This window comes from Schistocerca serialis, chromosome 9, assembly GCF_023864345.2.
Source record: "Schistocerca serialis cubense isolate TAMUIC-IGC-003099 chromosome 9, iqSchSeri2.2, whole genome shotgun sequence".
Classification (NCBI taxonomy): Eukaryota; Metazoa; Arthropoda; class Insecta; order Orthoptera; family Acrididae; genus Schistocerca; species Schistocerca serialis.
In genome coordinates this window covers 248,526,982-248,542,771 of record NC_064646.1, presented here as the reverse complement: position 1 = coordinate 248,542,771, position 15,790 = coordinate 248,526,982, and the positions used below count along the sequence as shown (strand labels likewise).

The 15,790-nt window shown below is 37.8% G+C and overlaps 1 protein-coding gene across 1 annotated transcript in view; it reads right to left on the bottom strand.

Moving 5' to 3' along the window:
* LOC126418594 (carboxypeptidase D-like) overlaps positions 1-15,790 on the bottom strand; it is a 261,509-nt gene that overhangs the window by 158,751 nt on the left and 86,968 nt on the right. The window lies entirely within an intron of this gene.

Here is a 15,790-nt window from a genome sequence, read left to right as displayed (position 1 = left end):
TTAATTTCTTCTCTCACATAATAAGTTCAGCATCTAGTTGTGAAATAATTTCACACCACTGGTGTATTAAAACAGTTGTCAAACAATGCTTGTTGCACTTTGTAGATTTTGTGGGAGGGAGAGGACAGAGGGAGTTGGAGGTTCTTTAGCACTAATTTGGTACAGTGCTTGCATTCCCTTAATTTACAGAAAGATTTGTCATCAATGAATGATTGTTGCAGTAAATTAAGAAAATTGTGTGTAATAGTTCATCTTACGAGTTATAACTTTGGACCAGGGATTGAATTACATGATATGACAACACTGTAATTGTATATTTTCCTGTGTTCAAACAAGGCATATATTCAGAGAAGCATGAATGAGCACTGTAAGCCAGAAATCTGGCCAAAGCAGTCAAAGAGTAATGTATAGATAGCTATCTACAGCACACATGCATCTCAGCTTTGGCTAAGAGAAATACTGTAGCCATCAACAGAAACAATAATATGTTATACAGCAGCTGACAGCAACAAGCTTAAAGAAACAATGAATGTTGAGCCGCTGATAGAAAAATATATTTTTCCAAAAACTAGCAGGTGTAAGAAACTTAACTGAGAAGACTGCATGCCAGAATGAATAGTTATTCCACTTACACAAACCAAAATAACTACCAGTACACTAATTCACTGTTTGGTACGCCATGAGATGATATGGTCTCTTCTGAAATTTATACACTGGTCTTTATAAAATCTTCACTGAGAGGTAAACTTCCGCATGAGACCGAATGGTGACAGAATGTCTTTGGATGAACTATTGCCAATTACAATCAAGAAAATGGTGCTTAAATGATGACTGTTTCACATCATCCTTCATACAGTCTTTCGCAGGCAGAAAGACAGTTTCACTAGCCAATAAGTACCAACAAGACTGCACAGCTGATACTACTTACCACATTTACATGGCAAACTTAATATGACGACACCCAATGGCATTTATTCATCATCATCATCTTTTACAGTTTTCAGCACCTGGCTTGGTCTGCTTAAGACATAGCTCTCTCCATCTTTCTCTGTCCTCCGACCATTCATCCCTCTGCACTCTGTCCCAGTGTTCTCTTCTGCTCTTCACACATTCCTTGACTCCAATGATCCATCTGTCTCTCATGTCTTCTTCTAGGTCTCTTGCCTGCTACTGAGGCAGTATCAGTATCCTGCCAACTCTCATTCTTTTAACTTGTCCATTCCATTTTCATCTTGTTTTTTTCTATTGTCTCTTGCATTGGTATCTCTTTCACCATTTCTCCCACCCTGCTCATTCCTTACTCTATCCATTTTTGTTAGTTTTATCCTGATTCTTTGAAATTTCCCCTCACAAGCCTGTACCCTGCTCACCTGCATTTTCATTACCCATGTACCCAATGAATATGTGAGTACTGGTGCATAATATGCATGGTGTAAACTTTGTTTGCATTTTGGTGGTCATCTATATTCCACACCGTGCTTCTTACACTCTGCAGAAATTTATGGGCTTACATTCTCCTTTCACTAATATCCTAATCATGCCTTGTGCTGTCTTCTGTAACGCTCCCAAGGTACTTGAAATCTTCCACTTTTGTTAGTTGTTGCACTCTAATACTTATATCCGTTGCAACTCTTCTCTTATTCTTCACTGTCAGTGTCAATTATAGCACCAAAATGTGTGCAAACTATTTTGCGGTTTCAGTACTAATTTAGTATACATCACATGTGATAAATCACACACAAGACAGACATTAATAAGAAAGCAAAATATTACTGATGTGTGCATATTGTAGGTATTTATAAGTAAAAAGGAAAACTGAATGTTTGTGGGGTGGGGTGGGGAGTGGCCTAAAGAAGTAAAAAACAGTGACATAAGAAAGGATATACTTATAACAATAGATAATTATAAAAACATTTTTCATTAATTCGAATATAAAGGTAAGTGGTCCATCAGAAACAATTAACAGCAATAAAAACTGTAATCAAAATAACCATCATCTCTTCCGATTTATGGAGCTTGCTGGAAAGTAAATGCTTCTGAATTTTTTAATGTGAAAACTCTTAGAGCTTTTTAAATAAGACAAAAATTAACATTCTACATCTCTATTCTTCACGTCAACAAATTTGCAGCCCTCTGTCATTACAGAGCTCTGAATTGTAGCGTGTAACACGGTGGTTTGAAATGTATCTATGTTGGTGTGTGGGAAACAGTGTGCTGAAGCCAAGTTTCAAATTCAATGAGTTTGTCCACACATGGAGTGCTCTCTCTCCTTCAGCATGACAATGCCAGACTGCACACGAGTGTTGTGACATCTGCAACAATCCAAGACCTTGGGTTCATTGTCATTGTTCATCCTCCGTACAGTTCAGACTTGGCCCCATCCAATTTTCATCTTTTTCCAAAACTGAAAGAACACCTTCAAGGACTTCACTTTGATGGTGATGAAGCGGTGCAAGCAGAGGTGAGGTTGTGGCTCTGTTTACAAAATCAAACCTTCTACAGTGACAGTATCAACAGTCTGTTCTCTCATTGGGAGAAAATGTTCATCACCAGGGTGACTATGTTGAGAATATTTAAGATGCAGAATGTTAATAACATTTGTTTTATTTATAAAGCTTTAAGAGTTTTCACATAAAAATATGGAGGCTTGCTTTCAGCATGCCCTTGTAAGCTGCTGCATCATAATTTCCAGATATCTGTGCAAATAAAATAAAATATAAGCTATACTATGAACTCCATGGTTTAATACTATGATCTGACCAAAATTCTGATTTTATTTATAGAACACAGCATTAACTACGAATATGCCAAATACAAACAAGAAAAAGCCAGTTTTCTGCTATGTAAGATTACAATAAACATGGATGAACAGAAATCTTAACAGAGAAGAATTTAACATATGAAGCTATCAAGACACATCTCAATACATTTTAATCAAACACTTTGAAACAGCAGCAGCTGAACTCAGTAACACACATTTAGTAATGGTAACTTATGCAGATCCTCCAGAAGACCTCATCTTCAAATCCGAAAGCTTGTTTAGTACCTTGAAAATACAAAAAATGGAAATCATTTGTGGTGACTTTAATTTGATTTCTTCAAGCCTCCAAATAAAAGAGAGAAACTGTGACCCCTCACAAAGACTTTTAATTTAACCCTACATTAAATACCCTAACAAGGATCTACATCAGATATGATTTCTATCCACACACCTGTTCTCTTTACAATACTATGGTATTAAATATGACTATGAGACTTTATTATTAACAGCAGCACTCTGTCCAGAAAAAAAATCATCTGTCAAAATTTAGTGATACCAGGGACTTTGTGATAGTAATATTACGAACTTCTGTTCCTAGAAATTTGATGAAGCTTCGCATGACACAAATACAAATAGAATTTTCATGAAACATGGTCCAGATTCTCCTATTATGCAATACAGATTACATCCAGCTAGAAATAAAAGTTGGCCTGTGACTGGTACAAAAACATCCAATCTACAGAAAGTATTTCTGCATTACATTGCAAAAAGGGGAAAAAAAGCATATCTAACAATTAAAACAGTCTTTGTCTAATCTTGTCTTGCTTTTTATTGTCAAAATTTATTTTGATACACCATCTAGTTCCCTATAGTAATCCATATGTGCCATGTCCAGATACAGTACCACTTTCATAGCATATAACCTATAATCAAGAGTTTATGCTGAGTATTGAACAGCTTCCTAAATAGCTACTGGGGTAAGAAGAAGAAGAAGAAGAAGAAGGGGAAAGAAAGAGAAAACAAAACAACACAGGCTCTCACAAAATAATAAAGATACAAGGAAAGGACAAATGATGAATATATCTACAAATCACAAAACAAGACACAGGTCACTCGGAACATCAAATTTAAAACAGTCACAATACTGAATACAAAAAGTTCTAGTTTTAAAGCTATAAAATGCACAAGTATCCTATGACAACACTGTAGCAAATATTTTCAATTAATGTTTCAGCAACATAACAAGATACCTAACCCAGGCTAACTTTGGAATTACAATGTCATATACACTACTGATATTCCAAACAGTACTGCACAACAAACATGACATTACATTATAGAATCTATGTTGTAAATACTAATCTCCATTTTTACACAAATATTTTCTAGGTTGCTAAAACAACTTCTCCCCCAACCCTCTCCACCACTACTGGTGTTGCACAACAAACATGACATTACATTATAGAATCTAAGTTGTAAATACTAGTCTCTCTTTTTCTACAAGTATTTTCTAGGCTGCTAGGACAACTTCTCCCCTCCCCTCTCTACCCCTCCTCACAGTGTTCCTCATCCACCCACTGCCACCACTACACATGGTGTCACAGACAATGAAGTAAATCGCAAGAAAGTAGCAGAGCTTAACGGCACTTCAAAGAAGCTCTTTTATAATGAGCTGCTAGTGAATACAAACAAGAATTCATTACAACCAAATAACCAGGACAGCTTCAGCCACTCTAAATCCACAAACAAAGCTGTCTATGACTTTGTGTGCTATCGTAAAACATACAGACAGAAATGAAATGCTTATTGAATATTTCTAAGTCTGCCCAAAGAATTTGATACTATTGATCAAGTGACTAAACAAAAGGAATCTGAGGTATTCCAAATGAATGTAATAGATCCTGTCCCCAGCAACAAGGAGTTCTGTATCCTACACACTACCTATGGTATTCAATAGACATTACTTCAGACACCACTGTTACCTTTCCCCCTCCCTGTCCAATTTGCATGTGACGTGTTGGAAGCGCAACTGTCATTAAACCTTCATATGAGCTCTAACTTCTCTGGTTTTACCATAATGGTCACTTTGCGAGATGTATGTAGCAGGAAGTAACATGTTACCATGCCTGAAACTACTTGGAATGTACTCTCAGAATTTTAACAGTAAACCTCTCTGTGAAGCACAACACTTTTCTCATAGCAACTTACACTGGGGTTAGTTGAACTTCTCTGTGACGCTTTCATGTTTACTAACCAAAACTATGATGATATATACTGCTCTTCTTTGGATTTTCTCTGTTGTCTTATTAATCCTACATACTTAGTATCCCAGTCTGATGAACAACATTCAATAATTTCTTACTGATTTCATAGCCTTCCTTTCTCATTGGATAATTAAATTTCCTAAGGATTCTTCCAATGATTCTCAGTCTGGTATCTATTTTCCTTACAACTACTTTAAGAGGTCATCCCCTTTTAATCACACCTGATACATGTTCCTAGATATGTTATAACTGTGGTGTTTTGAGTAATTGATTGCCAATTATGTAGCAGAATTGTATTGTCCAGTCACAATAATGTGATCACTCGTCAAAAGCTTGAATAACCACCTTTTCCAGCACAGACAGCTGCGAGATGTGCAGAAAGAGAATCAGGTGGTCCCACAGACTGTCAGTTGGGTTTAAATCCAGGAAGTTTGGTCATCAGGGAAGTAAGGTTAACTCATACTGGCGCTCTTCAAACTGCGCACATAACTGCGAGCTGTGTGACATGTTGCATTGCCTACTGGTAGTTGCCATTGTGCCGAGGAAAAACATGCATGCAGGGCTGGACATAGGCCTAAAGCATAGATGCAAACTTGTGTTGATCCAGCGTCCCTTCCAGAATGACTGGATCAACCAGGGAATGCCACAAAAACATTCCCCAGTACATAATGCTCACTCCTCCGGCCTGGACCATCCCAGTGACTGTTGCGGGGTGTCCGATTTCAGATGTTTCACGTCATACATGGCCATTTGTCTGGTGGAGCATAAAACATGATTCATAGGAAAAGGTCACCTGTCAACATGCAGTGGATGTCCAGTTGCAGTACTGGTGTTCAAAGTCCAGCCTTCATCGACAATGAACAGCAGCCAACATGGGTGCATGAATGTGATGCCTGCAGTGGAGGCCCAAATGCAGCAATGTTCACTTAACACCCATTGAGGAGACACTGTTGGTGCCCCCTAGCTTCATCTGGGTGATTAGTTGCTCAAAAGTTCCATGTCTATTCACCAGTATACATCTCTGCAGTTGTCGTTCACCCCTGTCATCTAAGCCCCATGATGCATCACAGTTGCCTTGGCGCGGGTTTTGAATAGCTTCATTTTGTCACGCATAGTATACTTTAACCACAGTGGCACACTAACAGTTTACAGACTCAATCATTTCGGAAATGCTTCCACCCTTGGCCTGAAAGCCAGTGATCACACCCTTTCAGACATCAGATAACTCACCCATTTCCTTATTACAATTATGACTGCATTGTTTCCCATGTCCCCCCAACACAGTGCATCCACCCTCCACTGCTAATGCTTCCATATGCCATGTGAGAGTGGTTATTGCATGTTGATGTTGAACATAGGCAATGGTTACATTAAAGTGACTGGTCCATGTGCAATGGGTATTTATGCCCATTTCTGATTGCATTTGTTTAAGCTGAGGGTCAACAGCAACACCTCCACCAAGTGTTAATCTTTTATATGTGTTTTAGCATTTTGCTACAATGGTGCTGAGACAATCTTATAAAAGACTGAAATCAGTAATATTGGTCTAGTTCTGCATATTGGTTTAGTGATGCATGTTGAAAACAGAACGAATGCTTGGAGTATCTTGTTGCCCCATGGAACTACAATACACAGCTACTATAATGTGACCAATGTCTTTTGAATAATCTATATAGAATTGTACAGCTATCCCATCAACTCAGATCACCTTTCCTAAGTTGACAGATTTTAATTTACTATTTGTTAGATGAAAATGTGTCAATATCTGTCATTTTGGCATTCTCTTGATGATTGAACGGAGGAACCACAGTTTGCGGTTTCTCAGTGAAACAATTTCAGAACATTGAATTCTGTATTCTAGTCTATCAATGAGTGACTTGTATAGACCTGTTAGAACCATTTACTTTCTTGCTATATGTCATTGTATCATTCATAGATCGTACTTCCATTAACGAAAAATTGCACCATTATTTCTCTTACAGGCATACAATAACACACAGATAAACAGAAATATTAACTGTTTGATCTAACAATGTATTCAGTTTTTCATTAGCCCAGAATACAAAGTTGCTTTATCAGAACACTATTAAATCACGACTCGCCCCACACAGCTGGACATTCCTTTTAAGACCATCTTCACCCATTTTTATGTAGTCATACTGGTTATTGTACAATTTTATTCCATTATGTATTCTGATTTTTTGACAGGCAGAAACATTAATGTTATGACAACTTGTGGTACAAAAATTATTCTTACAGTTGTTTTGATAGTAAGCTTCAGTAATTCCAGATATTCTCTTACAAAAAAGTTTTGTTTCCTATACAAAAGCTCTGCAGGTTCAGAATGTTCAGGACAGGAAATAAAAGAAGACAACTCTTGTTACCTTATGCTGCAAATGATTTTTATAACTTTATTTTTAATCATTTCTTCTCTGAATTTCAGTGCCCCTCCCAGAACAGATCATCCATAGCAGCTACTCAGGTGACAGACTAAATGCAGAGGACATATGTGGGCTTCTTAAGTTAGAAATTACTTCATATGCCAAAGATCAGTTAATTGCTACATTCAGAGGCAGGAGTACATCTTCTACATTAAATAGGCTACAACAGGAATCCATGGTAAGATTCAGAATTAGCATCATTTATTAGTGATTATAATGGCATCACAGTACTAGAAATATGCTGAAACTAGAAGTGGAAACTAGTGAAACATTCATTTCTGATGTTAACTGTGAAGTTATTATCAATTCTGAATGTAAAATAAGGTAAAGCATTAAAGTCTGTCACAAAATGTAATAGGATTCTTTCATAGATTATATGCTTTGGGAACTGTAGTGGTGGAACACTTCAGAGAAAACCTGGAGAATATTGCATGTAAATTTCCTGATCATTGTGTTCTCATGAGGGAGATTTCAACTCACCAGCTATAGAAGCGAGTCATGTAATTAAACTATGAGACAAGGATTAATGTGAGGTTGATCAAAACATATTTTCTGAAAACTATTTTTAGCATTTAGTTCCAGAACTGACTCACAAATGCAACATACATTAGATCTCTTAGTGGCAAACAGACATGAATTTTTCAGTTCCCATTGTAGAGGAGATTTACAATAACTATGTCTTTTACAGCATCAATGACTGTAGGTATTAACAGGAAAGTTGGCATGTGAGACAAGCAACAGATTGTAGATTATCTGACCAATCAACTCCAAATAGTTGTCTCTGGGGCTGAAATAATGGATGATTAATATATACTATTGAATTGTATCGTACAGTGTGCTGTAGAGATGCAAGAGCTGAGCAAGGCTGTAAATTCTGGAAAAGTCCCACCATGATCCAATAACTATGTTACGAAGTTGATACAAAAATAGAATGAGCTTCATCAAACATTAAAAAAAAGACCTTTGCGACAAACAAAAACTGAAAATAACCAAAACAAGTATAAGGAGAACAATGCAAGAAGCGTTCAGTGAATTCAAAAGTAAAATTTTGTCTACAGATCGAACAAAAAAAAAAAAAAATCAGCATATATGTGACACCACATAATCATCAAATTATGCAGCATTATGAGGATAAATTACTTTTTGGAAGTATGGCCACAGAACTTATCATAATTACTGTTTCACTTCTTATGAGCTTATTCTGTGTTTGCGAATAAGACCTCATATAAGGTGTTGGTCCTATTTGGATTGTCTATTTTAATTAGGACTCCTGATATACATTCCAAAAAGAAAAAAAAAAGAAGGAAACGATGCACCACGAAGGAATTATATGAATTGGTAAATGTTATGTACATGTACAGACAAACAAACGACCACAATTTTAGAAAAATTGGAACAATTTACTCATCAGAAAGAGCTTCACAAATGGAGTGACACAATAATGCATTGGTCCATCACTTGCCCTTACACAAGAAGTTATTCAGCTTTGTACTGACTAATGGGGTTACTGGATGTCCTCCTGAGGGACATCGTGCCAAATTCTGTCCAATTGACACATTAAATTGTCAGAATCCTGAGCTGGTGGGTAGGTCCTGCCCATAATGCTCCAAATGTTCTCAACTGGGGAGAGATCTGGCGATCTTGCTGGCTGAGGTAGGGTTTGGCAAGCACAAATACAACCAGTAGAAACTCTCGCTGAGTATAGAAGGGCAATATCTTGCTGAAATGTACATCCAGGACGGTCTGCCATGAAGGGCAACACAACAGGACATAGATTATCATCAGCATGCCATTGTGCTATAATGGGTCAGAGATGACAACCAAATGGGTCCTTCTATGAAATGAAATGGCAACCCAGACCATCACTCCTGGTTGTTGGCCATATGGCAGGCAACAATCAAGGTGGTATCCCACCACTATCCACGGCATCTCCAGACGCATCTTCAGCCCAGAATCTCATTGACTGAAGTGCAGTTGTCTTCAGTTATGAGTCTTGCTTTGAAATGAGTCCCGATTCCTTTGTTCATAACAATAGATCAATAGATGCATGTAAGTACGATCAAAGTAATTTTTAAGAATATCTGTAAAAAACACACACACACACACACACACACACACACACACACACACACACACACAGAGAGAGAGAGAGAGAGAGAGAGAGAGAGAGAGAGAGAGAGAGAGAGAGAGAGAGAGGGGGGGGGGGGGGGGGTGCTGTATATAAAATTGCAAAAGAGAATTCACTGCACCTGAAAATGACAACACAATGTGGAGCACAAATGGATAATGTCGTAAACAATCTGAAATACTGGCTGTAGTTCATAAGTTGTGTAAAAAAAATGTTACGAAAGCAAAGACGACTTTATCACAGACTTAAGTCAAAGCCTTACTGACAAACAAAAGCTGAATAAAGCCAAAATGAACATAATGAAAATAATGATGACAGCACTCAATGAACTCAAAAGTTAAATTTCGCAGACAATTTTGACCAACAATCTAAAACGGCTTGGTCTCATTTAAAAATCAGTAAATAAACCAAAATAATCTACCCAGTTACACAGTGTTCATACTGGCACTGTAAAGAAGATGACAGACATATGAGCAAAATACTGAATTCAATCTTGGTAGCAGATTGTAACACAATTCCTTCTTGTAATCTTGTAACAACAATAAAATGACAGATACTGAGATTAGTGATAGTTGAATAGAAAATCAATTAAAATTGCTCAACAGTGGAATGGCATCTCGAACTGATTTGACACCTTAACCTTCTACGCAGATTATGTGAGGTAACTTACTCCCCTTCTAGCAGCTGTTTATTGTAGGTCAATGATGCAACAAGCAATTCCACATGACTGGTAAAAAGTGCGGGTCATTCCCATTTTCCAAGAAATGTCACCAGAAAGTTACACGTAACTGTAGGGTTATGTCACTGACTACAATCCATTGCAAAATTATGGAACCTGTTTTAATGCTGTCTTACTACAACCTTTGTGGAGAATTAAAATTTCCACTATAGAAACCAACATGGATTTCACAACACAGAGATGAAGTAAAATTCAGCCCGCTCAGTTTGTCCATGAGATCCACAGTGCCAATGATGCCAAGTTGATGCTGTGTTCATTTCCCACTGTTGTTAACTGGACAAAATATGAGCTTACTGAGTAGCAGACAAGATTTTTCAGGGATTCCACAAACCAACTAGTTGATAACGTTGGAAGCTCCTTGTGGCTGTTCATGGACCATGCTGTTGTCCATAGGAAAGCTGCACTGCAGGAAGGCTGTAGCAAAATGTAGCAAGGCCTGCAGAGGCAAGATTTCTTGGTCCAAGGACTGTACATAAATAAATGTAACAATTGTGAATTAATATTGTGAGAAACCCATTTCTGTTTCATAACACTGTATGCAATAAATCCCTGAAAACAGTAACACCTGTAAAGTATCTAGCAGTGACAATCCAAAGTGACCTAAATGGGAATGACCTCATAAAGGTAGTTGTGCAAAAATTAAATGATCAGCTGAGATATCTGAAGAATCATAAAAAAGTGTAATTCTTTCACAAAAGAAGTGGCTTAAAAAGCATACATTTGACTGATTCTTGAGTACTGCTTGTCTGTCAACATTCTTACCATGTTAGGTTAATAGGAGTTGGAGGGCAGGAGGGAGGAGAGGGGGGGAGGAGAGAGAGAGAGAGAGAGAGAGAGAGAGAGAGAGAGAGAGAGAGAGAAGTCTGCACAGAAAAGGCATGTTTCACCACCAGTTAATTCAGCAAATGCGAGAATGTTCTGGGGATGCTCATTACATTCCAGTGGCAGATGCTACAAGAAAGCCATTGTCCTGTAAGTAGTAGTTTACTGTTCGAATCCTGAGTTTGTACATTCCAAGAGGAATAACATCAATGAAATTAAAGCTTATTCAGAGGTTTACAAAAAGCAATTCTTCCCAGGCATCATTCAATAATGGAACAGTAACTGGCACAAATGATACTAATACAAGAAATGCCTTCCACTTACGCATTGTAAGGTGACTCGCAGAGTATAAATGTAGATGTAGAGCAAGGCTTCACAGCAAATGTGCTACTTGAGCAAATGGTGAGTGCACATCTACGAGCTGCAAATACTGTACCCCCTCCATTGTCATACGGAAGAGGGTGGGGAGCTGTGGGGATCCTTGTGTAAATGAGGAAATCGATCCTGAAGGAAATGCTTATAGAAATACACGATACCTATGAATTTTTTGTCGCATTGCTGATCAGGTACTTCAAGCTACAGTTTAGTATAAAATGTGTACCACAATGTTTTTCATTTTCCCATTTAGTTGTGTTACATATCCTGATTTATTTCCCAAATAGCCAGACTCTGTCAGTGATCCGATACGCTAATAAATTCCATGACAAATCTACATTTTCTGCACTTCCTTCAATACTGCTAAGGATGTCAAATCCAGCTGTACGCCTGTGATACCTACACTCTGATACAGTATTAAACAATGTGCAATGAATTCTTAACAAAGAATTTGTGAACTGGCTTTGAACATCGTCATTATATGCCTTTATATGTATGGGAAAATGATTTTCATGTTTGATGAAAGCTCCTCACAAAACTTTTCTACCTGAAGTGGATAAATGTTTAGCTGCAACTACTAAGTTTTCTAGTATTAAATCACCATTCATGAAAGCACACTAGGCCTTTGCTAAAGTATGCAATTTTTCAGCTCATCTAGATGGTGACCTACTTGGTTTTGCTTCCTCTTCTTCCTCCTACTGAGAGATTGTACATGCTAAGGTCCTTCAATTTTCCATTTCCATATTCTTTGACATGGTGAGACATGTGGAGCCTTTTTAAACTGAACTACCTGAAAGTATTTAATATCTTATGATGCACTAAACCTTTTGCAAACACATCACTCCTTGCATAAAAAGACAAGATTCCTCAAACTGCAGATTAAAGTGTGAAGGTTCAGTCAGTGATATACAAAGCTGGCTTGCCATCACTGCTATTATTTCACAGCTGCTGCTTCTCCAGTGTTGTTGCAACCACACTGTGCACGTATATTTTCCACACTCCCCATCCAGCCGCTACTGCACTACTCGTGAGCAAGAATCTGATCAAGTGCGAGTACTCACACTCAAAATCAGTGAGTTGTTAAGCCCCGATGTAGACAGTCACTGAAATCAAGACATCTGCTCTCATTGGTGAATATTGCTTTGCACCATTCACCCCTTTGGTTGCCAGGCTGCAAGATGATAAGACATGAGAGGTAGCATGGCAAGCAGCATCTTTGTTCAAAGCTCAGCTTCTTACAAATGATTCCTGATGGCTTTATCTGGCATAATGGGTGCAATATGCCAAAGCTGCCACACAATCGGCAATGGCTTCTTGCATGATGCAGTATCCCAAACACAAATTTGTATGACACTGTCATCCTGAATCAGGATCATGAGCAGGTGCACCTTTGTTGAAAAACCAACATCAACAACATCCAGATGCATCTCATATTCAATGCATTGTTTGTTGAGGGTCATAGACCAACAACATGGATTCATTGACATTCAGATAATTACACGAATCTGTTCTACAGTCTCAGCTTCAAGTTACTATAATGTTTAACAACTCACTAAAATAGTCATAACAACAGACTGTTATCTCAAATACAATTGTTATGGGGTCAACTTTTCATGCTTTAGATTGTTTCCTGTTCCAGCACATTCTGACTTATTGCTTTTATTGCCTGTTATCAGTTCCTCACTCAAATGTCTTTCCAAAAGTTCATTTTTCATTGATGAGCGTGTAAATTTATGAGATTGATGTTTGGTTTCTGGGATGGAGTGTGTTTCTCTGATACCAGTAGTTTACCTGGTAGAATGACAGAATGGACATGGCAGCATCAGTGAAATTTGACTTTCCTTCTGCTTAGAGAACTATAATTATCACAATGGTATAGATTATGAGTACATACCATGTATAAAGTACAATTTGCTACATATATGGGGCAGCAGTGAGTTATAAAGCACTGTACAACTGCAAAATCCCGAAACAAACAGCTATCATAAAGGATGGATAGATAGATAGATTATTAGTGCAGCTAACGATGTAAACCTTGTTAACTGATTTAAACTGTGCACACCAGAACTGTAAGTGATCATAAGAAAGCTTAGGTTTCAATACGATCTGTGTGTTATTTATAAATGATCATTGTGTGTGTGTGTGTGTGTACAACGGAAAATCCAGGTAGGAATATCAACAATGTAGGGAGAAGACAGATTGCTACTTACCATAAAGAAGACAGATCCAGTTGCACACAGGCACAATTAAGAGACACTCACTCACATCTTTCGGTCACAGCCTTCATTGTTAGAACACACACACACACACACACACACACACACACACACACACACACACACACAAAAGCAAGCAAGCGCACCTCACGCACATGACTGCCAACTCCAGCATCCCGGGCCAGAAATGCTGAAGTTGATGGTAACGTGTGTGTGTGTGTGTGTGTGTGTGTGTGTGTGTGTGTGTGTGTGTGTGTGTGTGTGCACGCCTGCATACGTGCAACTCTTTTCCTGACAAAGGCTGTGGCCAAAAACTGTATGTCAGCATCTTTTAATTGTGCCTGTCCACAACTTGACGTGTCTTCAGAATGAGATTTTCACTCTGCAGCGGAGTGTGCGCTGATATGAAACTTCCTGGCAGATTAAAAATGTATGCTGGACCGAGACTCGAACTTGGGATCTTTGCCTTTCGCAGCCAAGTGCTCTACCATCTGAGCTACCAAGCACAACTCACGCTCCGTGCTCACAGCTTTACTTCAGTCAGTATCTCGTCTCCTACATTCCAAACTTTACAGAAGCTCTCCTACGAACCTTGCAGAACTAGCACTCCGGAAAGAAAGGATACTGCGGAGACATGGCTTAGCCAAATGTTTGACGTGTCTTCTTTACAGTAAGAAGCCAACTGTCTTTTCCTACATTGTTAAATATAAATCATTGTACACAAGGAAAAAGGTAGATCGCGATAATCATCTACGAAGGCAGCAAACAATGTTAACCTGCCACTAAGTCACAGTAAGATACAGCCAAGGGCCATCTAGTCAAAAGGCTCAGAAGACTATACAGTAATATTTCACCACTTATTTCGCAAATAAAGAGATTGTTGAATCAGACCTTTCTGTGCAGTGAACACATACTTCATCTTTCTCAATGGGATCAGTTAGCCTCACTGTTGTGTTATTTGCTGTTGAACTGTCCGCATATTGCCTCTTGGACATTTAATAAACACTTTCGTTAGCACACTCAACCAATGATTCAGTAACAGTTGTGTCATACATAATAAGTAAAAAAGAACACGAAAATATGCTTTGGATACATCAATATTTATTTGTACTCAAGGAATTCTGTTTCACTTACATACCTGTACTTCATAAGATTACAGTAGAAATGACTTGTGCAAAAAAAATTAAGTATATGCATTTCAGATCAAAGCAGAATACAAACTAAACTGACACAAATAAAATAACAGTACCACTGCATGGGGATCAGCACAGTGCCAAACTAAAATATATCAATCACCAAAAAGACAAAAAATGCTACCATCACTTTATTAAGAAATAAATACGAACAGTGCTTCAACACGATAATAACAATAAGTCTTTGAACATATTCATTTACTAAAAGTATGAACAATAAAGTTTCCAGTGCCCAAAAAAATACCAACATTGCACCCCCCCCTCTCACACACACACAAAATCTTAAAATATGTTATTCCATCTGTGGCTACAGCATGCTAACTTAAACTTTACAGATCTATTTCCATTTCAAGTCAGTCTTAATTTTTGTTACTTCTGCACCAACAATTGCAAACTGTTCCACACATTAAAAAATCAGCTCCATAATTAAAATATATAACTAAATGAACTCCTTCTAAACAAATTACATAATTTTCTTTATCAAGATTACATTAATCAAGATGAAAAACCATGATTCAACCTTTTAGATCATAGACAACCAATGGGCATGCAAAAGTCAGAAATAACTCTTGCTTTAGCTTTCAAATATTCCAGCTTCAAGATTGGGTGTTTAAAAACTCTTAACATTCTGATGCTTGAACAGGATTTTTTACAAGGCATGAGAAATTATTTGGCAAGGTGAAGCGTAGCTCAGCCTTAGCAGGAACTAATTTGGTCACATGATGCGGTACAGTCACATTCGGATTCAAAGTGGTGCGTGTTGTTACTTTGTATTGTGAGAGTGAAAATAACTTCAAGGTAAGCCACAAGAACTTGCTATTAACATCATTAATTTTAGTCACAATGGAAAC